The 19650-nt window shown below is 39.2% G+C and overlaps 1 long non-coding RNA gene across 7 annotated transcripts in view; it reads right to left on the bottom strand.

The window, feature by feature from the left end:
- LOC134808818 (uncharacterized) overlaps window positions 1-19650 on the bottom strand; it is a 243714-nt gene that overhangs the window by 197897 nt on the left and 26167 nt on the right. The window contains exon 1 of one of the 7 annotated variants that reach the window (XR_010152634.1): window positions 7385-7766. The exons of the other annotated variants lie outside the window; for them this stretch is intronic. This is a non-coding gene — a long non-coding RNA (uncharacterized LOC134808818). Of the gene's footprint in view, window positions 1-7384; window positions 7767-19650 lie in introns of those variants that run through there. 7 annotated transcript variants of the gene reach the window in all.

Below are 19650 nucleotides of genomic sequence, written 5' to 3' on the forward strand. Positions count from 1 at the left end.
TATTGCTATACCCATCCCTGTCTTTGAATTCATACACCTTATTTAAAAGTATCTTCCAAATGTATCATTTGTCTCCAAACTCTTCAAGAAAGACAAATGCCAATATAATGCAGCCATATGTATCTGAGTAGCTTGATACATATAATAAGGGAAAGACATATATTACGACAGATGGCAGCATAAGGTAGAAAATTCCTTTACCACGTGATATCTTCTGCTTTGCTAATACATTAAAACCCAGAGAGAAATCTCTAAGGAGTGTGGTTTGATGCGGTGAGGTAGAGGAAAGCCCGACATAAATAGCTATTTGTATATGAGATCACATACCAAAGAGTTATTTTCACTAAGACTGAACTTGCTAACCACCAGCCCATCTGACAGCAGAATGGCGTAGACCCTTCATAATGCATGTGCATGAGTAGGGGTAGATGTCTCACGGGGACCCCATGGTAATGCTGTTGATGTAGTTTCCGAGAAGGGTGATAATACTTTATCCTGGAGACAGCCTGAGTTACAGAAACACTGTTTTCCCACTTCACCCACCCTCATTATCATCAAGAGATGCCTTCATACTTGATTGTGTCTTAAGATGCTTGGCTAGCACTGGGATGAAAATTTTATAAACGATTATTTTTTAAAGGATGTACATAGCTGGCAGAAAAGCATCCCATTAATCTGAAATTTCTTCCTTGTAAAAATATTCTTAAAAAGATCAAAAAGATCATCTCACTCTGGTATAGAATGGTGGACTTCGTAATCCTGTTATTCCACACCCAGTATGCCTGACACCAAAGATGATCATGATTGCCAAGAAGATCCAGAAAGAGAAGTTATTATAGAAGGTATTTATTCAGTTATTCATTCAGCAATTCGAATATTCAGCAATTTGAATATGTCCTCTATGTAACAACTATGCTAAGACATGAATATACAGAGATGATTAGACCTTGTTTATGCTCTCAAAGAGTAGAAAGACAAACTGACAGTTATGATGCAATGTGATTACTTCTATAAGGAGCGTGGATGCATAAGTGTGTGCACACGCCTGATAAGAATGACAAAGTTTATCTTAAAAAGCAAAGGATAAAAGGAGGTAAGGTCACACACTACAAAGTTTGGGTTAGAATGAACCAACCTGCAGTACATCAAGACAAGGGAATTCGATAGAAGTATTTTATGGCAGGTAAGAGGAAGGCATATGTCACAAAACAGCTAGTCATTTTGAGAAAATCATTTGCTCTAAAATGCGATGTGACCCAGGTGTAGCAGCTCATGTCTGTAATCTCAGCATGTTGGGAGGCTGAGATGAGAGGATGGTTTGAGCCCAGGAACTCAAGGCTGCAGTGAACTATGATTGCACCACTGCACTCCAGCCTGGATGACAGAGCAAGATCCATTCTTAAAAAATAACAATAATTAAAAAAACTAAAATAAAATTGACCGAGATGCTTCCTGAAAATAGAATAATCTTCATTAAAAATAGCACCTACTTCTCAGAATTGTGAAGACACAAGAAAATATGTCTAAGACCCCAGCAGAGGAACTGATGTGTATCCAGGACCAGTACCGTTTACTTCTCCTGCCTACCCAGGATCCTTAACCTACCGGGGCACTTGACTTCAGACTTGTAAAGATACATCTTTCTCCAAAGACAGCTAAGCTCTTCTTTTATGTAAAAGTCAAATTCTATCAACAAGAAATTCTTCCCAATCTTGTATTCTAGGTCAGCCTATATCACCAATTCACCATGCCCACCCAGAGAATTGCTGAGTTCCAGAAAACCACTCTTCCTGAAAATGTGAGCACCTTCCAATTTCCTATATGTTGGTTCTGTAAGCTCACTTCTTTTGTAATAGCTCACCATTCTATAAAATGTATGACACTCATGGGCCCTTTAGCTAAAGAAATATCATCTGTAGTTTTTCTTTTTAAGAGAGTGCTGTAGACTGAATATTTGTGCTGTCCTCAAAATTCATATTTTGAAACCTAATCCCCAATGTGATAGTATTAAGAGGCGAGGTCCATGGAGGTCATTATTGGAAAAGCATTTGAATTTAGAACCACAAGAGAAACACACTGAGGGTAGAGCCCTCATGAATAGGATTAGTGCCATTATAAGGGAGGCCTGTAGGAGCTTGTTTTCTCCTTCCGCAGTGTGAGAAAGCAGCAAAAAGATGCCTTCTATGAACCACAAGATGGCCCTCAACGTACCAAATTTGTCAGCACCTTGATTGGTTTCTCAGCCTGTAGAACTGTGAGAAACAGGTCAGGCGTGGTGGCTCACGCCTGTAATCTTAGCACTTTGGGAGGCCTAGGCAGGTGATCACCTGAGGTCAGGAGTTCAAGACCAGCCTGACCAACATGATGAAACCCTGTCTACTAAAAATACAAAAATTGGCCAGACATGGTGGTGCATGCCTGTCATCCCAGCTACTCCTGAGGCTGAGGCAGGAGAATCCCTTGAACCTGGGAGGTGGGGGTTGTAGTGAGCAGAGATTGCACCACTGCACTCCAGCCTGGGTGACAGAGCAAGGCTCTGTCTGAAAAAAAAAAAAAAAAAGCAACAACAACAACAAAAAAAACTGTGAGAAATAAGTTTTTGTTTATAAGGTACCCACTCTGTGGCATTTTGCTGTGGCAGCCAAAATGGACCAAGGCAGATGGTTATTATCTCAGTAATATAATATATTAGTACTTACCTAGCCTATCTCAATTATTCCCAGGTATTGTTGTAGGATCTACTAGTATCTATTGGTATTAATCTATTTTTAAAATCTTATAATTACCTCTATTTTATTAATGAGGTAACAGATTCAGAGATAGAGAGGTCAAACCAGAATTAAAATTTATTTTCAACAGACCTCAAAGCCTGTGCTCACACCTTGTGCTGACTCTTGTGGCTCTAAGTCCCAAATGCTTTTTCAATCACTTGCCTGTTCTCTGGTTGATTCTTCTCATACCGTCCTGGCTACATAAGGTACCCAGGTATCTGCACTCATGTAACAAATTTAGGAGGATGACCCAGTTTAATAGAAAGAGAGAAAGCAGAGAAATAGAAAAAGAGACAGAGAGACAAAGAGAAACAGAGGCAGGAGTGGAGGCACAGAAGGATTCAAACATGCCCTCACTCTTTACCATGGCTGAGAATGCTGCCATGTCATCAGAAAAGTTCTTGTCACGCTTAGGAAGTTAACGGGTCATTATTAAAAAGTATGCAATGTACCTCCCCACTTAGTATAATTCAGTTACTTAACTTTGCAGGTAACCTTTCTAAATCAATTTAGAAATCTGAGGAATTAGACATCCAAGGCCATAGGTTCTACTTTGGACTTCATGTAAGAAATGGAATCCAAAAAGTGCACTATATTACAGAAGAATGCGATTCCCTAATGAAATTCCATGAAGGAATCATCTGCCATTTTGTTGTTTTGTTTTAGAGTCAGGTTTTCACTCTGTCACCTAGGATGGCATACAGTGGAACAATCATAACTTCCTGTAACCTCCAATTCCTGGCCTCAAACAATACTCCCACCTCAGCCTCCCAAGCAGCTCAGATTAATACATGTGCCACCAGGCCTGGCTAATTTTTATTTTTATTTTTATTTTTGGTAAAGATGGGATCTGCTATGTTGCCTAGGCTGGTCTTGAACTCCTGGGCTCATCAGTCTCCCCAACACTGGAATTACAGATGTGAGTCACTTCACCCAGCCATCACCCGCAGTTTTTGTAAGATATGGAAGGCTAACAAATCCTTTGAGTATTGATCCCAAAATGTTATGAAGGGAAAGCTGGAGAGTGTCATGGAGGCAGAAGAAATTCCTAGAATCTTAGATTTTGGAGGGCCCTTAAACATCACCCAGCACATTATTAAAAACAGGAACTCCTCCATTCTGTTGTTACTAAGACAGTTTTCTATGAAACATCCAGGTATAGGGGAACCTATTGTCTCCCAAGACTGTGCATTTTACTTGCCTGGCAGCAGTAATATTGTTAAAAAAAATTCTTACTTCTATTGAGATTAATTTTGCCTTTCCAGTTCCAACCTTGTCTAGAATGAGTGTGACCCGTCTTGTTCATGACACATCCCACAAGACAAGGTGGGGCATTCTCTTCCCTCCCCTGACTCTCAGAGTCTTCTCTGGAGTGAGGTGGTAAGTTCTCTACTTTTTTCAGGTAGAAACAATTCATTAGAGAGTCAAAGTAGGAGAGAAGGGATCAGTAAATAAACTAGGCAAGATATTACTCAACGATTTTTTTTTTTTTTTGACACGGAGTCTCGCACTGTCACCCAGGCTGGAGTGCAGTGATACGATCTCAGCTCACTGCAACCTCTGCCTCCTGGGTTCAAGCGATTCTCCTGCCTCAGCCTCCCAAGTAGCTGGGATGACAGGTGTTTGCCACCATGCTCAGCTAATGTTTTGTATTTTTAGTAGAGATGGGGTTTCACTATGTTGGCCAGGCTGGTCCCAAACTCCTGACCTGGTGACCTGCCTGCCTCCACCTCCCAAAGTGCTGGGATTACCAGGGTGAGCCACCACGCCTTGCCTACTCAACAAATCTTAAAGGAAGAGAAAGTGAGCACAGGTCCTTTGCAATTGTTTGGATGCAGAGGCAGCTCAAATACCTAAAAAGATTCGTGGACCCTGAGATAGATGTCACTTGGAGGTGATTTTCCTCAAAGGTCTATAGCGATGAGACTAATGGGTGTTCAGCATAACCACAGCGCTGATAAGGATAATGTCTGTCCTGCAAGCATATGCACTTAAACCCTTTTCTTCCTGCGTCTTTCTGGTCTTCCATGCATAAATGTTTAATTCTCCATTTTGCCATCAATCAGCTCACTGCTCTGGGAAGGGTCTGTGGATAAAAGCTGCCCAGTGCGGTCTGTCCAGACCTCCAAATGCACTCAAGGCACCCAAAGAGCTTCTAAAGAGCTGATGTCAGGACAGGGCCGTTGATTTATGATTCCCTAGGACATTCTGACACCCTTGCATGGATGGGAGAGATAAGAGCCTAGCCAAGGCTGCCAGAAAGCCTTGTTTTAGAAGAATGAGGTCAAGGTCAGAAGCATGTGGGAAATCCACTGAAAAAACACAAGGCACAGAGTCTCCTCTGGGGGCAGTGAGCTGGCCCGCTAAGGCCAGGAAGAGAGGGAAAGATCATTTTGTAGTACTATAAGGCAAACAAGAGACAAGAAAGATCGTGTTAAAGGGGACACTGGATATAAGAGAAAGAACTACAGATAGCTAGGGCAGGAGGCACTTGGGGATTTATTCTGAAATGCACGATTTCATTTATCAGAAGAAGGACTGTTTTGTGTCACCAGCCTTTGGTTCTGCTCATTTGTGTGTGTGTGGGGGGGTCGTCTACTTAATGCAGGAGCACTTCAAATTACAGAGCTTTTTGATAAATTGCAATCCTATGTTTTCAATAGCTGGAAACAGTATTCTCTGTGGCATGTATCCTCATCAAGGAAGGTCTCTCTGGGCTCTCATAAAGAGTTTTCCTCAATCCAGGTACGGTGCTGTAATTGATGATCATCTCCAAGAGGAGGAACAAGAATGTCTCCTCATTTTTACCTCCCAGAAAGTCTCTCCATGCTTCCTTGGCCTAGGCTTTGGCACTTTCATCCTGGATGACCAAAAAGGGCCTCTGGTTGGCCTCCCTGACATCTATCCTAGTCTCCTCATAGCTACTCTCTAAAATCAGTGATCCTCAAAGGTTAGCAAAGTATGGAGGGTGACAGTCAGAAGGGGAGGAAGGTTAGCCCTCAATGAATATTCTTTAAAATTCATGTGAATCACTTTTTTAAAAACTGCATATACACACACGCATAAGAATGAAAGTACATGACATGTTTATATTAATAGGTATATATGTGTGTTGATATAGATATATAAATATAGTATCTATCAATCTATCTATCCTATTGCTCTATTGCTTTGTGTGACTTTAGCTGCTTGTCCCCATTATTCTCAGGCATCTATGAAAGAAAGGTTCTGTTCATGGGATATCTTAAAGATCACTGCTGCATGTGAGCTTCTAGACCGCACATGTAGCTTCTAGAACTTGTCTGTTTGAGATTGCTGATTTGTCAGAGAGAGAGACAATGTTGACCCTTAATGTTATTGTCAGAGGACTGGAACTATAAGCAGTATATCTTCATTTATTCATTCACCATTCATTTAGTCATTCACCATTTATTCATTCATTCATTTATTCATTCACCATTAAATTTACAGTACATTACATTCACCATTAAATTTACATTATTTATTTACAAGTTAGGCACTGTACGAGGTGTTGGAGTTACAATGATCAAAACAAGGTAGTATATTCTCTGAAGAGTTCCTAGTTTATAGGAAAATATAGGCAGTGAGACAGGCAAATTTCAACACAAGGAAATAATTTTTATAGCAGAGGAGTGCTTAAGATACTTACTATGACCCCCCACAAAAAAGCAAAACATACTCTTTTATATGTGCCACATGAGATATGAAAAAGCAAAGACCGATTTTATGGAGTAGCTTTGCTCAAAGAAAACAGGGCCTCAACAAAAAAAAATTCACAGCAGCAGAAAGTTGAAACAAAACAACTGAGTGTGTTTTTATTTTGCCTTTGAATTTTTTTTTTTTTAAATTTCAGCTGTTTGGTTTTAAATCTCAGCTGAACCTTCCATGGGTCTATAGGATTTGGGAAGGGGAGAAGTGAAATTAGTTCTAGACTAGTTTGTGAAGGTGGCTTAGTTATCTACGCTTTGTGTGTTCTGAGCTTCCGTATCCAGAGGCACAGAGTGGTAAGAAAACCTCTTAAGAACACACAACAAGTAGTATAAAGACTTAAGGGGGAACAAATTGATCATTTTTACTTTACCCTCAAGTCCCACTGAGGGGAAAGGTAAGGCTCATTTCTGGCGAATCCCATAGAAGAAGTGAGGAAAGCCATGCAGGACACAGCCCTCAAGCCTTTCTGTTAACCTGCTGCTTCTGGCTTGGGAAGAACCCCTGGCTCCCAACCACAGGGGCTGAAAGCATGAGGAGACAGGTGCCGTCTCACACATAAGCGGAAGACACCAGTGAATTCCTTATGGGGTCCTTAATCTGCAAGGGTTTGGGGAAACAGGGCAGTTAGAAGCCAGAAAGAATCAGAATCATGGGAGGAAGAAACAGCTAAGCTCCAGGCTGTTTCACTACCTCTGAGTGGCAGCTGTAATACACCCCTCTTGCCAGTCAAGTTGCAAAGGTGGAATGGCAGATGGAAAGCCCATCATCACATACTGCAATGCATAGAAGTTTCATAACCAGTAGCCCAGCTTTCTCTCCATAAGGATGGCGTCTTACCCTGTCTGATTTAAAAGACCTTGATGATGCTCTCTCCCACTCACCCTTGATGAATCCAGCCTCATTCTCTGTCTGATTCACTTTGTTGGCTGAAGCAGGAGACAGCCCAGTCCTCCCTTCCCAGCCTCTCATGCCCTAGCAGCAGGAACCAGCTAAGAAAGGAGAAATCCTGATCCCAGCGGGGCTCTGGTGTAGCTGAGCCAACACCCACACAGCTGCTAGACAGGAAACACATCAGACAAGCTCTCTCTTCCCAAGGGAATTTGGCTCACCAGCGGCAGGATTCTCAGGCAAAAAAACGCGGAGACAAGGATCAGACATTTGGCTGCGTCAGGCTCCCTTACTGCCTTACATATATTTAGATGATTTCTGATTCTTTCCAAAGCTACCACTGAGAGCCTTCGGTTCTTATTGTTATAAACAGAACGTCTGAGATTCTAGTAGCAACACAGAGATAGAAACGCAAAATTAAGCTTTCGAGGAGCAATACAGTATTGTTGGGAGACGCAAGACACTCTGAGCACAAAATAAAAAATACACTGGCTACCAAGTCTATGAGATTATTCTCAACTTCCCTAGTAATCAAATGCATGAAAATCAAAATATGATATGATAAGATTCTCAGTTGGCAAATATGAATGAATGAATGAATAAGTGAATGAATGAAAGCATGTATGCATGCAGAAGAAACATAATACCTAGTGCTGGTAAGGGTGTGGGGAAACAGGCACTCTCATGTACCATACAGGAGCAAAAATTATTCTACCCAAGTATGTTAATAACATGGTTGAAAAATTTAAAAATGCACAGAATGCCTATAGAACCCCTAGGGATTTATATTAAATAAATAATGCCATGTGTTATGGCACACACCTGTAATTCCAGCACCTTGGGAGGCTAAGATAGGCAGATCACTTAAGCTCAGGAGTTTGAGAACAGCCTGGGCAACATGGCAAAACCCCATCTCTACCAAAAAAAAAAAAAAAAAATTTAGCTGGGCATGGTGGTATGCCCCTGTGGTTCCAGCTACTAGGGAGGCTGAGATGGGAGGATCCCCTGAACCTGGGAGGTCGAGGCTGCAGTGAGCTGAGATTGCACCACTGCACTCCAGCCTGGATGACAGAGTGAGACACTATCTCAAAAAATCCTGTCAATTCACCCATCCATCCATCCACCCATTCGTCCATCAATCCTTGGGTAAATATATAGAGATAGGCAGTTTTTTATTATCTCATAATCTTTTCAAATTCTGAAAATGTTGAAAAAGAAACTTTAGGTTAATAATGGTACATTCCTATGATGTAATATTATTCAGGCTTTACAATGACAGTGATGTTCCATCTGTATTTATTAATAGATCTTTGGAATTTAGTAGCAGGTAAATAAGTGGTTGTTTTCCATTTACCACCTTTTCTCAATAAAATGTTCTTTTTCTTTTTATTTTATTAGCCATGCTTTTATTTATGTTATATAAATAAGACATATTTATTTCAAATTCTAAAACATATTGAAAAGCATTTAAAAAATCATTCGTGATTCAACATCATTCGGAATGGAGTGTACTGTATATTTCTGTTGCACATCTTTTCACAATTTTCTTATGCAGTTACAAGAATATATTATGCATATTTTCTGTGATTGGAATAGATTATACATGTTTTGTACTCTACTTTTCTGATGAGTAATACATTATTAATATCTCTATATATTAATAAATACAGATGGATAATAATGTTTAATCATACCTGAACCTCATAGTCTCCCTGAGGCTAAGTATGATTAAATACTATTATTCTTATTTATATGTAACCATATACAAGGCAGGCAATTTCATTATTTCACTTCACACAATTAAAAATTTTTAAATGAAAAAAAACTAGCAACCAATAGAAAGCAATTCAAATTATTTATTAAAATTTCTTATTAATATAGGGAAAGAAAATAAAAGATTTGATGAAGAAAACACACTATGAAAACTTTATACATAGCATAATATTAATTGTGAAAAAAATGCATACAAACTCCCACACAAAAAGAGATAGAGGGAAAAAACAATCTACCAAAAGATTCATAGATGTTTTTTCAAGCTGAGAAGTTTCAGGTGATTTCGAGTTCTACATTCATGTTTTTTAAACTTCAATATGAGCATAAGTTCATTTTATATTCAGAAAAATTTATAATGAGAAAATGTGATAATCCATGTAGTATTAATTTTAAGATTATAAACACACAAATGTGTAAATAAATAAATAAATACAAAATAAACATTTTCTCTTATTTAACTTTACTGAGGCCCAAGGTAGTCTGGTTTTGTCTCTAGTTTAGAAGATAAAGAGGGACGGGGGTGGTGGAGCCCTATATTCCTGGGATTTTATAGGAAGAGATCTGATGATATTTGCATGCTTACTTGGCATAGGATCTTACTCTTGGCTGCACATTAAAATCACTTGGGGGACTTTTAAGGGTTACAGAATCCTGGGCTACATTCCCAAGAAATTCTGATTTAATTTGTTAAAAGTGGAACCCAGGCATCAGTATTTAAAAAAAAAAAAAAAAAAATTCCTTTTTTCTACTGATGTGTAGCCAGGGCTGAAAATAATTAGGTTATATCATTTAAATTCCCAAGGCTCCCTCCAAAAACTGTGTCAAATATCTCAGAGTGTCAGTGTTAGAAAGGCTTCCTCTTGAAACCTGCCGCATACACATATGTTCAATGGCTTGAGCTGAGCCTTCTTCTAAACTGGACGGTATTGTAAATGTGCTTACATTTCCCTGCTTATTCTGCTTTTTAAGTTTCTGACAATGCTCCGAAGGACAACTGGAGATGTTACAATTTTAATCCATTAAATAATTTCCTTAATATTAATTATTTGATTAGTGCTTAAAAAGACTTGGAAATTTTTACGGCTCTTGATGCTTTATATATTACTTTCTGAAGTGTTTCTACGGATTTCCATCATCCCCAATACATAGCAATTTACCAATTCACCACAAATTTAATATATCCAATTACTCCATCTCTCTGGTTTTGGTTATCATAGCAGATGAAAACATTCCATTTCTTTCCTCATTTCTGATTACTCTTTACTCTTTCTTACTTGGGACTTTTTTTTTACTAATATATCTATTAAAATCTGAGATAATTTTTACTATAAATATGTACGAATTCTACTGGTATCAAATATTGTCACCCGCACTGATGATTTTTAAGCATTTTATTCTGAATCCAACTTTTAAATTTTGTTTTTATTTTACTATAGAGAAAATTTTCATTTTATGAGAGAAAAACTCTTAGATTTTTTCCTTTAAGGTTTTTTATCACTTTGAAACTTACAAGCACTTTCTCTTCCAAAGATCTCATAAAGTGTTAATTTTATTCTAACTTTTTATGCTTAGATTATTTTATTATAAGCCCTTTATCCATCAGGGGTTTATATTGGTAGGTAAATGCAAAGGATTTATTGTAATTTTCATTCCCTCAAAGATTAGCTAATTTTACAAATGCCATTTATAAAATGGCCCCTTCCATTCAATTACACAATGATAGTTTGAAGCCATATGGGTAAGTGCACATATGGGTTTTCCGTCTCTCATTGACCCAGCCATCTAATTTCATGTAAGTACCACACTGTGTTAGTTTTGGCTACTCTATAATATCTTTTTATATCCAAAAGATCTAGCATCCTCTAATTCTTTAAAATATTACTTGACTTGTAATATTCAAACATGTTTTAGAAAAATTTTAATTTGTTTCAGGGTATTTCCTTTTGACGATTTATTTAGGATTAGATAAAATATATGCATTAACTTGTGGACAAAAGATATGTTAAGCATATGGCTTTTTTGGACACATTGAAATTTCATAATACAGCCATCCCTTAGGGATCAAAGCAAAGGGTGATTACCTTGTGTCTCTGCTCAGGACTTAATTTTGATACTGTCCCCTTAGGACTGAATTTCCTGCCTATCAGAGGTCTAGGTTTGAGAGCTATAGAGAAAATATTGAGATTTTTATTTATAGTTTCTGACAGTGACATTAAACAAACAGAGCAATAAGAAATCAATGGCTGGCATTGGATTTAGATTTCACCTGCAAACAAAGCAAGTAGTGCCGTGCTGAGCTCGGGTGCATAATCTTGCCTTGTGAACAAGAAAAGGGCCGAGGTGATTATGCAGGGCAGTCACGTTGGGGTGCCAGCCTTTTTCCTTGCTCAGTTCAAATATTATTGCTTTTAAATGTCAGTATATAACCATTGTAAGCATGTATATTTATTAAAACTCCTCTTTCCTAAGACATTTCAGGTAGACATCTTGGAGCATGGTATATATTTAAATTTTAATCAGAACTGCAGGCACAGCAATGCTTCTGTCAGAGCTGAATTCTTTAGAGGAAGAGCACTAACTTTACTTGAGATCCCACAGTAGGTGTGGAACTGTGCTGGGCACTGCATATATGCAGCCTCATGTGATCCTCACAGATGCTTTGTGATGGAGGGATGTTTCTAAAGCCCCATTTTATAGGTGATGAAATTAAGTTTTAGCCTCTAGTGTTGAAGTGGGCCTTGAGGGACACTCAGGTCACTGCCTTCACCATTCCCTGCTCACCAGCATCTTTAATATCTTGATAAAGTTCTAGCAAAGTCTTTCTGAACACTTAGGTCTGAATGCCTCTGAGGGTGAGCAACTCATTCCTTTCCTTCCAAAGATGGTTCAGTTCATTATTGGATGCCTCTGATCTAACCATTTAAAAACAAACAAACAAAACTTCAGTCTTTATATCAAACTAGATCCCATTTCCTTAAATTTCTGACCTTAAACACTATTTCAGCCTTCTGAAGTCAGGGAAAAAGGCCTATCTCTCTGCCCAGAAACAACTCAAAGGAATTAGAGGGGCTTATTCCCACTGAGTGGTAAACTCTCCACTTCATGAGATGCAGAAACTGCCACCAGCCCTGGTACTTCAACAGTTAGGAACCCAAAGTGAAGTGTCTGATTTTCAAGGCACCATGTTCTTCATAACTGGAAATATCAAGGAAATCTGGTTTTCCCCTAAATGTCAAAGCTTTCACAAAAACAATCTCTGGACCTCACACTTATCCCAGGGAAAGTGATGCCTCCACATCCATTTCTAACATCAGTGTGTTCCAGGAACAAGTTTCCTTTTAATTTCCTGGAGAGCAGAGGGAAGCCAGAAAGTTGTTGTTTTTTAATCTCCTTCACAACCTCTCAGGTTAGAGCTTTTCTATGTCTTGTTTGATATACATTTGAGTCCCTTGGAGAACGAAAGGATGATGTGTCTCTTAGCTGGTCGTCCTGAAATCTTATTTCTCTTGCCTCTGCTTGAAATAGGAGTTACAGACCAGGCCATTCAAGGTCATGCCCTCTAATGATGGCCTGGAATAACAGCATCAGGGTAAGGGATTTGATATCAGGAACTATCAACATCCAATCAGTACAAAAGTATTTTCTGAGTCCAGCTAACCATGTACTTTTCTTTGCAGCTGCAACTTCATTAAATGGAGGACTGAGTTTCCAACAAGAAAAGGTCAACATTTCCATTTGGGCATTCAAACATCTCCAAGATGGGCTTGAAGCTTTAGTGTTCTATTGATTCAGCCATCTCCATGCTGAGCACAGAACTTTGCCCAGAATAGATGGGCTGTGTCAATCAAAGCCCACCAGTGGGGCTATTTATTTTCAGTTTGATTCACAGGGCTATGAAACATTGAAACTGAAGGAGATCAAGGTAATTCTACTTCAGTTTAAATTTGCAAATGGAACTTTCACAACTGATACATTACTGAAGCTGAAATTCATGAGAAACTCTTTGAAATGACAAGGTTTTCTCCTGCTTTCATTTGGCCTGTGTTTACCAAACACTCACTAAATACAAAAACACTAAATTAGGGTCTCCAGAGGAGAAGCTGACTCTAAATTTTAAAAAAAATGTAATTAAGTGCCAAGTGACATAGAAATATAAAGTACTGCTGATCAAGGAGGGAGTCTATGATTTGGAACATAACTGAAAATTGGTGGCATTTGTTCATGCAGAGATAGAAAATACTCTCCTGATAGAGGGAACAGTCCATCTGGTAGTTAAGTTTACCTAAATTATGTAAGTAATTAATGATAGCAACTTCTCAAATGAATGTCATATGTTTTGTGAAATTTCATGGCATTTAATTGCATCCTGAAAACGTTTTTATTTAAAAAGCTTATTTTTATATTACATATTTATATTTATTATCTTAACAACATGAACTATAACAAAGGTGTTATTAATTTTTAAAAACCTTGTATTATTGGAGTTATGTTTTTCCTTCAAGTGTTCTCCTTCTCATCTCCATAAGGTATATTTTGCCCCCTAAATGGATTGCACTGTCTCCCCAACACACACTTAAATCATGTCAGTCTTTCTGATGTTTTGAAAAGTCTTTGTTCTTCAAGTTTGCCTTTGTCCCTCCGCTTCAAGATAATTTGCTTTAATTTTAAACATATTTAATTAGCAGTGAATGTATCAGGTCAACATTAAATAACATGATTCAATCACCTATAATATCAACCACATCCAAAGGCTATGTATAAACCTTTTAATAAAATGTTTTCCCTTTACTTTGTAAATGTGTTCAGATCTCTAGCATTTCTACATCCTTAGCATCTTAATTAATTCATTTTATACAATTTATATTTTACTTTTTAAAATTTTCTTACAAGAGATGAGGGGTCAATTTCTTTTCTTTTTCTTTCTTTTTTCTGTGAGATAGAGTCTTGCTCTATAGCCCAGAGTGGAGTGCAGTGGCACGATCTAGGCTGACTGCAAGTTCCACCTCTGGGGTTCACAACCTTCTCCTGCCTCAGCCTACCGAGTAGCTGGGACTACAGGCACCCACCATCACGTCTGGCTAATTTTTTGTATTTTTAGTAGAGACCGGGTTTTACTGTGTTGGCCAAGATGGTCTCGATCTCCTGACCTCGTGATCCACCTGCCTCAGCCTCCCAAAGTGCTGGGATTACAGGCATGAGCCACCGCACCCAGCCAACGAGGGGTCAATTTCTATCTCTTTAAGTTTTTTTATTTTCTTTAAACTTTTCTTTATAGATGGCCAGTGTATTAGTCTGTTGTCATGCTGCTAATAAAGACATACCTGAGACTGGGTAATTTATAGAGAAAAAGAGGCTTAATGAACTCACAGTGGCTGGGAGACCTCACAATCATGGTGGAAGGTGAGGAGGAGCAAAGCCAGGTCTCACATGGCGGGAGGCAAGGAGAGAATGACAGCCAAGTGAAAGGAGATTCCCCTTATAAAACCATCAGATCTCATGAGACTTATCACTACCATGACAACAGTACAAGGGAAAACCACCCCCATGATTCAATTATCTCCCACCAGGCCCCTCCTGCAACACATGGGAATTATGGGAGCTACAATTCAAGATGAGATTTGGGTGGGGACACAGCCAAACCATATCAGCCAATTCTGGCTTTCCTGACCCAGGATTTAATACTTATGTTTATATAAATTATATATAAATAATCTCTTCACATGATAATATACATGAATATAGAATGAATCTATAAGGCAAATGTGATGAAGTACTAAGTCTACATATGTAAAAATCCTGTAGCAGGAGGAGGAGAAAAACCTGAATAAAGCAATTCATTTTGTCCTTATGGCATTGCTATGGAACACGAGTTACAGTGGCAACTATTTCTTCCATCCTTTATGTTTGGAAATTGACCATGTCTAATGGAATCACCAGCTCTTCCTGAGTGGTCCCCAAGGTGATGCACCAGGTATGTGCAGGAGCAGATCCCATGCCCTTTCCCGTACCTCCTCATTCTGAAGACTTCTGCTCACTCTCCAACAGTGACTCTTAAGGAGTCAGTCATGTCAAGATGATGACTCCATGCATGCCAGTCCTCTGCTGTCCTCTGTCTTCCTTTCTTCCTTTCCTGGAATGTGCCTTTTTCTGAAATCTACAAAGGCTCACTGAGATATGCCTCTCAATGTTTGTGAAGATTGTGCTAAAAATCTAATTAGTGTAGAAGAGAATTCTACCTATGTTTCTCCTCCTGGGGACATAGGCCACACTAACTTGCCTCTACAGAAACAAGCCAGGTTCCTCAACCCAGTTCTTTCCCACCCAAGATGACATCTTCCCAGGATGACTGACAGCTGGAGTGCTCATTCCCTTCAGAAACGCTCTCCCCCATCCCCAGCACCACCTGCAGGAGAGTGGTCTGGTTAGGACCCCCAGTAGATGCTATCACGTACACAGACACTAGCTCACTTCTCAAAAGTGAGTTGTTCAATCTCATCTCCCCACATGTGGGATGACTTCAGCCTTATCCGCATTTGGCTATAACAGTTCTCTTTACTATCTCCTCATTAATGGCTTCAGAAAATCTCCATGTCAATTACGTCTTTATCATGACCAAAGAGAAAGCAAAGCTTGCACTGTAAACTGAACCACTAAGTTCACCCTCTCCTTCCATGACCCTCCCAGCTAATCTTTCTTCTTGATTACTTTCTTTTCATGGCCTCGTAGCCTTAGGACATGCAAATATCAACCAACCATCATTGTCCGAGCACCTGTGCTGAACCTGGGCCTGAGAAGGCACTATGAATAGAACTAACTTTAAAAAGAGGGGTGAGAGGAAAGGTTCTGAAGGGAGATGCAAGAGAAAAAGAATGGCACATTTTGATTGGAGAGATGTGAGAAGATGTCATGGGGTGGTATCATGGAAGTCAGATCTCAAACAATGGTGATAACCTGAGAATAAACAAATATTTATTTTTCAGGTATATGAAAAGAATAGTCTCGGTTTGTACAACACTAATGTAATTTTATTTCCTTTTATCTCTTTGGTGATTCCCTGGAGCTCATTCCATTAATTCTTACCTAGAGACTCTGGCATACTTACTTTCTCTGTGTCTTAGTATTTATCTTTCTAAGAACTCCCACATACCACATGGGAATATAAATTGATGTGAATGTCTTACAAAGCAATTTGGCATTAATGGATCCAGAGTCTTAAAAATGTTCATACAAGGTTATTATGAGCCAGCAATTCCACTCCCAGAAATCTATCCAAATGAAATAACTTAAGACATAGGGGAAAATAAATATGTATAAATATATTTGCAAGAATATGCTTATCACACCATAGCTTCTCACTTTGTTGATATGGTAAAAAACTAAATTGATAATAAAAGAAATGATTAAATGATAACACATCCATATGATGGACTGTTAGGTAGCCATTAAAATGGTGCTTATGGAAAACTGGTAACATAAAAAATACATATAATATATTGTTAGGAGAAAAATTCAAGCTATGGAATTATACATAGAATATGATCATGGCCATGCAGAACTTGCATATCAAATGGATTATGAGCAAAAAAAAGTAGAATGGGAGGGAAGAGGAGAAAGTGTCACAGCAGGATTGTTGTGTGGGTTGTTTTCACCCTTTGTTTCCACTTTACTAAATATTCTAGATACTCTTGAACAGACAGGTTCCTTTTCAAAGTATAATATTTGCAGTAATTTTTTGAAAGTACCTTGTAATCCAAAAGTGCATCTTCTTCCTCACCAGGGTGATGTATTGTGCAAAGGAACCCAGCTCAGATGTCTCCATTTGCTTTCCTCCATTATCGGACTTGTATCCTAATAAATTTCATGTTTGAGGCTTCTCAGCCCACACTGGCAGCATCAGTCACAGAGGTCAACTCACTTCCTCCCACCCTCTTCAGGGTTATTTCCACACAGCCCACCCACAGAGCACAGATAGTCTGGCTATTTTAATATACAATAAACATACATATTTCTGTCACTTGTCTGGTGTTCTTGATCTGCATTGGACTAAAAAGAAAATTCCAGTTGGCTCAATAAAAATTTTGTTCTTACTTCAGCTGTCACTTCTATCCTATCTGCCTCTCTCTTCTGGTATGCCCTGTGGTTTAATGTTGCACAAGCACCAATATCAGGTCTTTTTGAAAGGTCTCTGTACCATGCACTGCAAGCCCCTGTTATCCCAGCAAAGTTTTGCTGCAAGATTTCCATAAACTCCTACAATCCTTATGTAGCAATGCCAGTGCATTCTTTCCACTGCAGATGGTGTATTAGTCTGTTCCCAAGTGGCTAATAAAGACATACCAGAGACTAGGTAATTTATAAAGGAAAGGTTTAATTGACTCACAGTTTGACAGGGCTGAGGCCTCAGGAAACTTATAATTATGGCAGAAGGGGAAGCAAGCATGTCCACCTTCACATCGTGGCTGCAAGAAGTGCAGGGCAAAAAGGGTAAAAACCCCGTATAAAGCCATCAGATCTTGTGATGGCTCATTCACTATCATGAGAACAGCAACATGGGGGTAACCACCCCCATGATTCAATTACCTCCCACTGGGTCCCTCCCATGACACATGGGGATTATGGGAACTGTAATTCAAGATGAGATTTGGGTGGGGACACAGCCCAACCATATCAGATGGCCTCTCTTTGTCACCTTTTACAATGATTGCTTCTCTAGGTCTTCCACTGCCAATACCTCTCATTTGCCAATACCTCTCATTTACTCCTGACCAACCAGCATAAGATTTAGTCCATTATTAAGTGAGATTGCCCCAAAGTCTCTTCCACAGTTCAGGATGCTGCTCACACATATATAATCTGATGCTGGGCTCTTTCTTGTCTCTTTCTCTCTATTTGCCCTCCCTCTGAAAGAACTTCAGGATGGGCAATTTTACTTTATACACATAAGAAATTAACAAACATGTATTGAGTGCCTACCACATGAAAAGTATAGTGACAGCAGCAGGAAAAATTCAGAGGAAGAAAAATGGGCGTCCTTGTTCTCAGAGTTTGAACAGTCTAGTAAGAGAGAAAAGGCGGTTTTGGTTAGCACCTAAACAAAAGGCATAGGATGCTATGTGATGCAAAGGAGGAAAGGGAGGAAAGGAACCAACATTTATTAAGCCCCTACCTTATGCTGAGCACATAAAAGTCTGCTACAGAGAAATAAAGCCGAAGATTTGAAAGAACTCAATAAATGCTCTCAACCATATTTATTTTCATAGAAAGTTCAGAAAGATAAATGGAAACTGTGTGAGAAGGGGTGAATTTGGAGCAGAGTTTCAAAACTCTAAGCTTAAGAGATAGAAGTTTATACGGATGTAATAAAAGTGATAACGTAAACAAATAGAGGTCACAGATGGAAAAAAAAAAAACATTCATTTATTCCTTGATTCAGAATACTATGTACTTGTTGTGGGAAGAAAATAATTCCAGGACTTCAGAAATGACAGAGTAAGAAGCTCAGTGGATCCTTGTCCCAGCAAAATAACAATTTAACTGGTGAAAATAATAAAGCACAACAAAACAAACCAACTATTTAAAGTGCCTGGAAAGTGTCCCAAGGACATATTAAAATAAAAAATTATTCAAGGAAATTTACAAAATTTTAGTAAGAAAAGTGAGAGTCCATGGCATATAAAACACTAACAGCTCTGGGCAGAGGCAACCAAGAAAACTGAGGATTCAAATTCCCCAGCTCACAGTCTGGGGTTATGGCTTTACCTGGAGGAGCAATCTGCCTGCATTTTTCATACCCTACCTCCCCAAGGCCTGTGCCACGAAAGCTTTATTCTAGTCAACAGCTGAGAAGCGCGTGTAGTTCTCTTTACCCACTCAGCCCTCACTCCTAGAGGGGAAGCTTTATTTCAGGTAGGATAGGCCAGGAGTTCTGGACCTGTGTTAGTCTGTTTTGCATTGCTGTCAAGGAATACCTGAGGCTGGGTACTTTATAAAGAAAGAAAAGAGGTATATTTGGCACAGGGTTCTGTAGGCTGTACAGGAAGCATGGCTCCACCATCTGCTTCTTGTGAGAACCTCAGGAAGCTTTAAATCATGGTGGAAGGGGAAGAAGGGAAGCCAGCATGTCATGTGGCAAGGGAAGAAGTAAGAGGGGAAGAGTGCCAGGCCCTTTAAACAACCAGTTCTCCTGTGAACCAATAGAGCAAGAACTCATTCATTACTATGGGAGGGCACCAAGCAATTTATGAAGGGTCCACCACCATGTCTTACTCCAAAAAAGTGGGTCCCATGCCCAGTTCTATCTTAGTGGTGAAGGGCTGCTCTCCACTGGGCAAGGCAGGGCTTTTGGACAAGAGCGCCTGCACCTCTCCCTCAGGAAACTGATTTTATTTGCAAAAAGCATGGAGAACTCCATGCCTGTGAGTGTTGTGGGAGAAAAGAAAGATCTGGAAAGGAAGCTGTAGCTCCCTGACACAAGCAAAATAACAGA

The sequence above is a fragment of the Pan troglodytes genome, chromosome 18, assembly GCF_028858775.2.
Source record: "Pan troglodytes isolate AG18354 chromosome 18, NHGRI_mPanTro3-v2.0_pri, whole genome shotgun sequence".
NCBI classification, from domain to species: Eukaryota; Metazoa; Chordata; class Mammalia; order Primates; family Hominidae; genus Pan; species Pan troglodytes.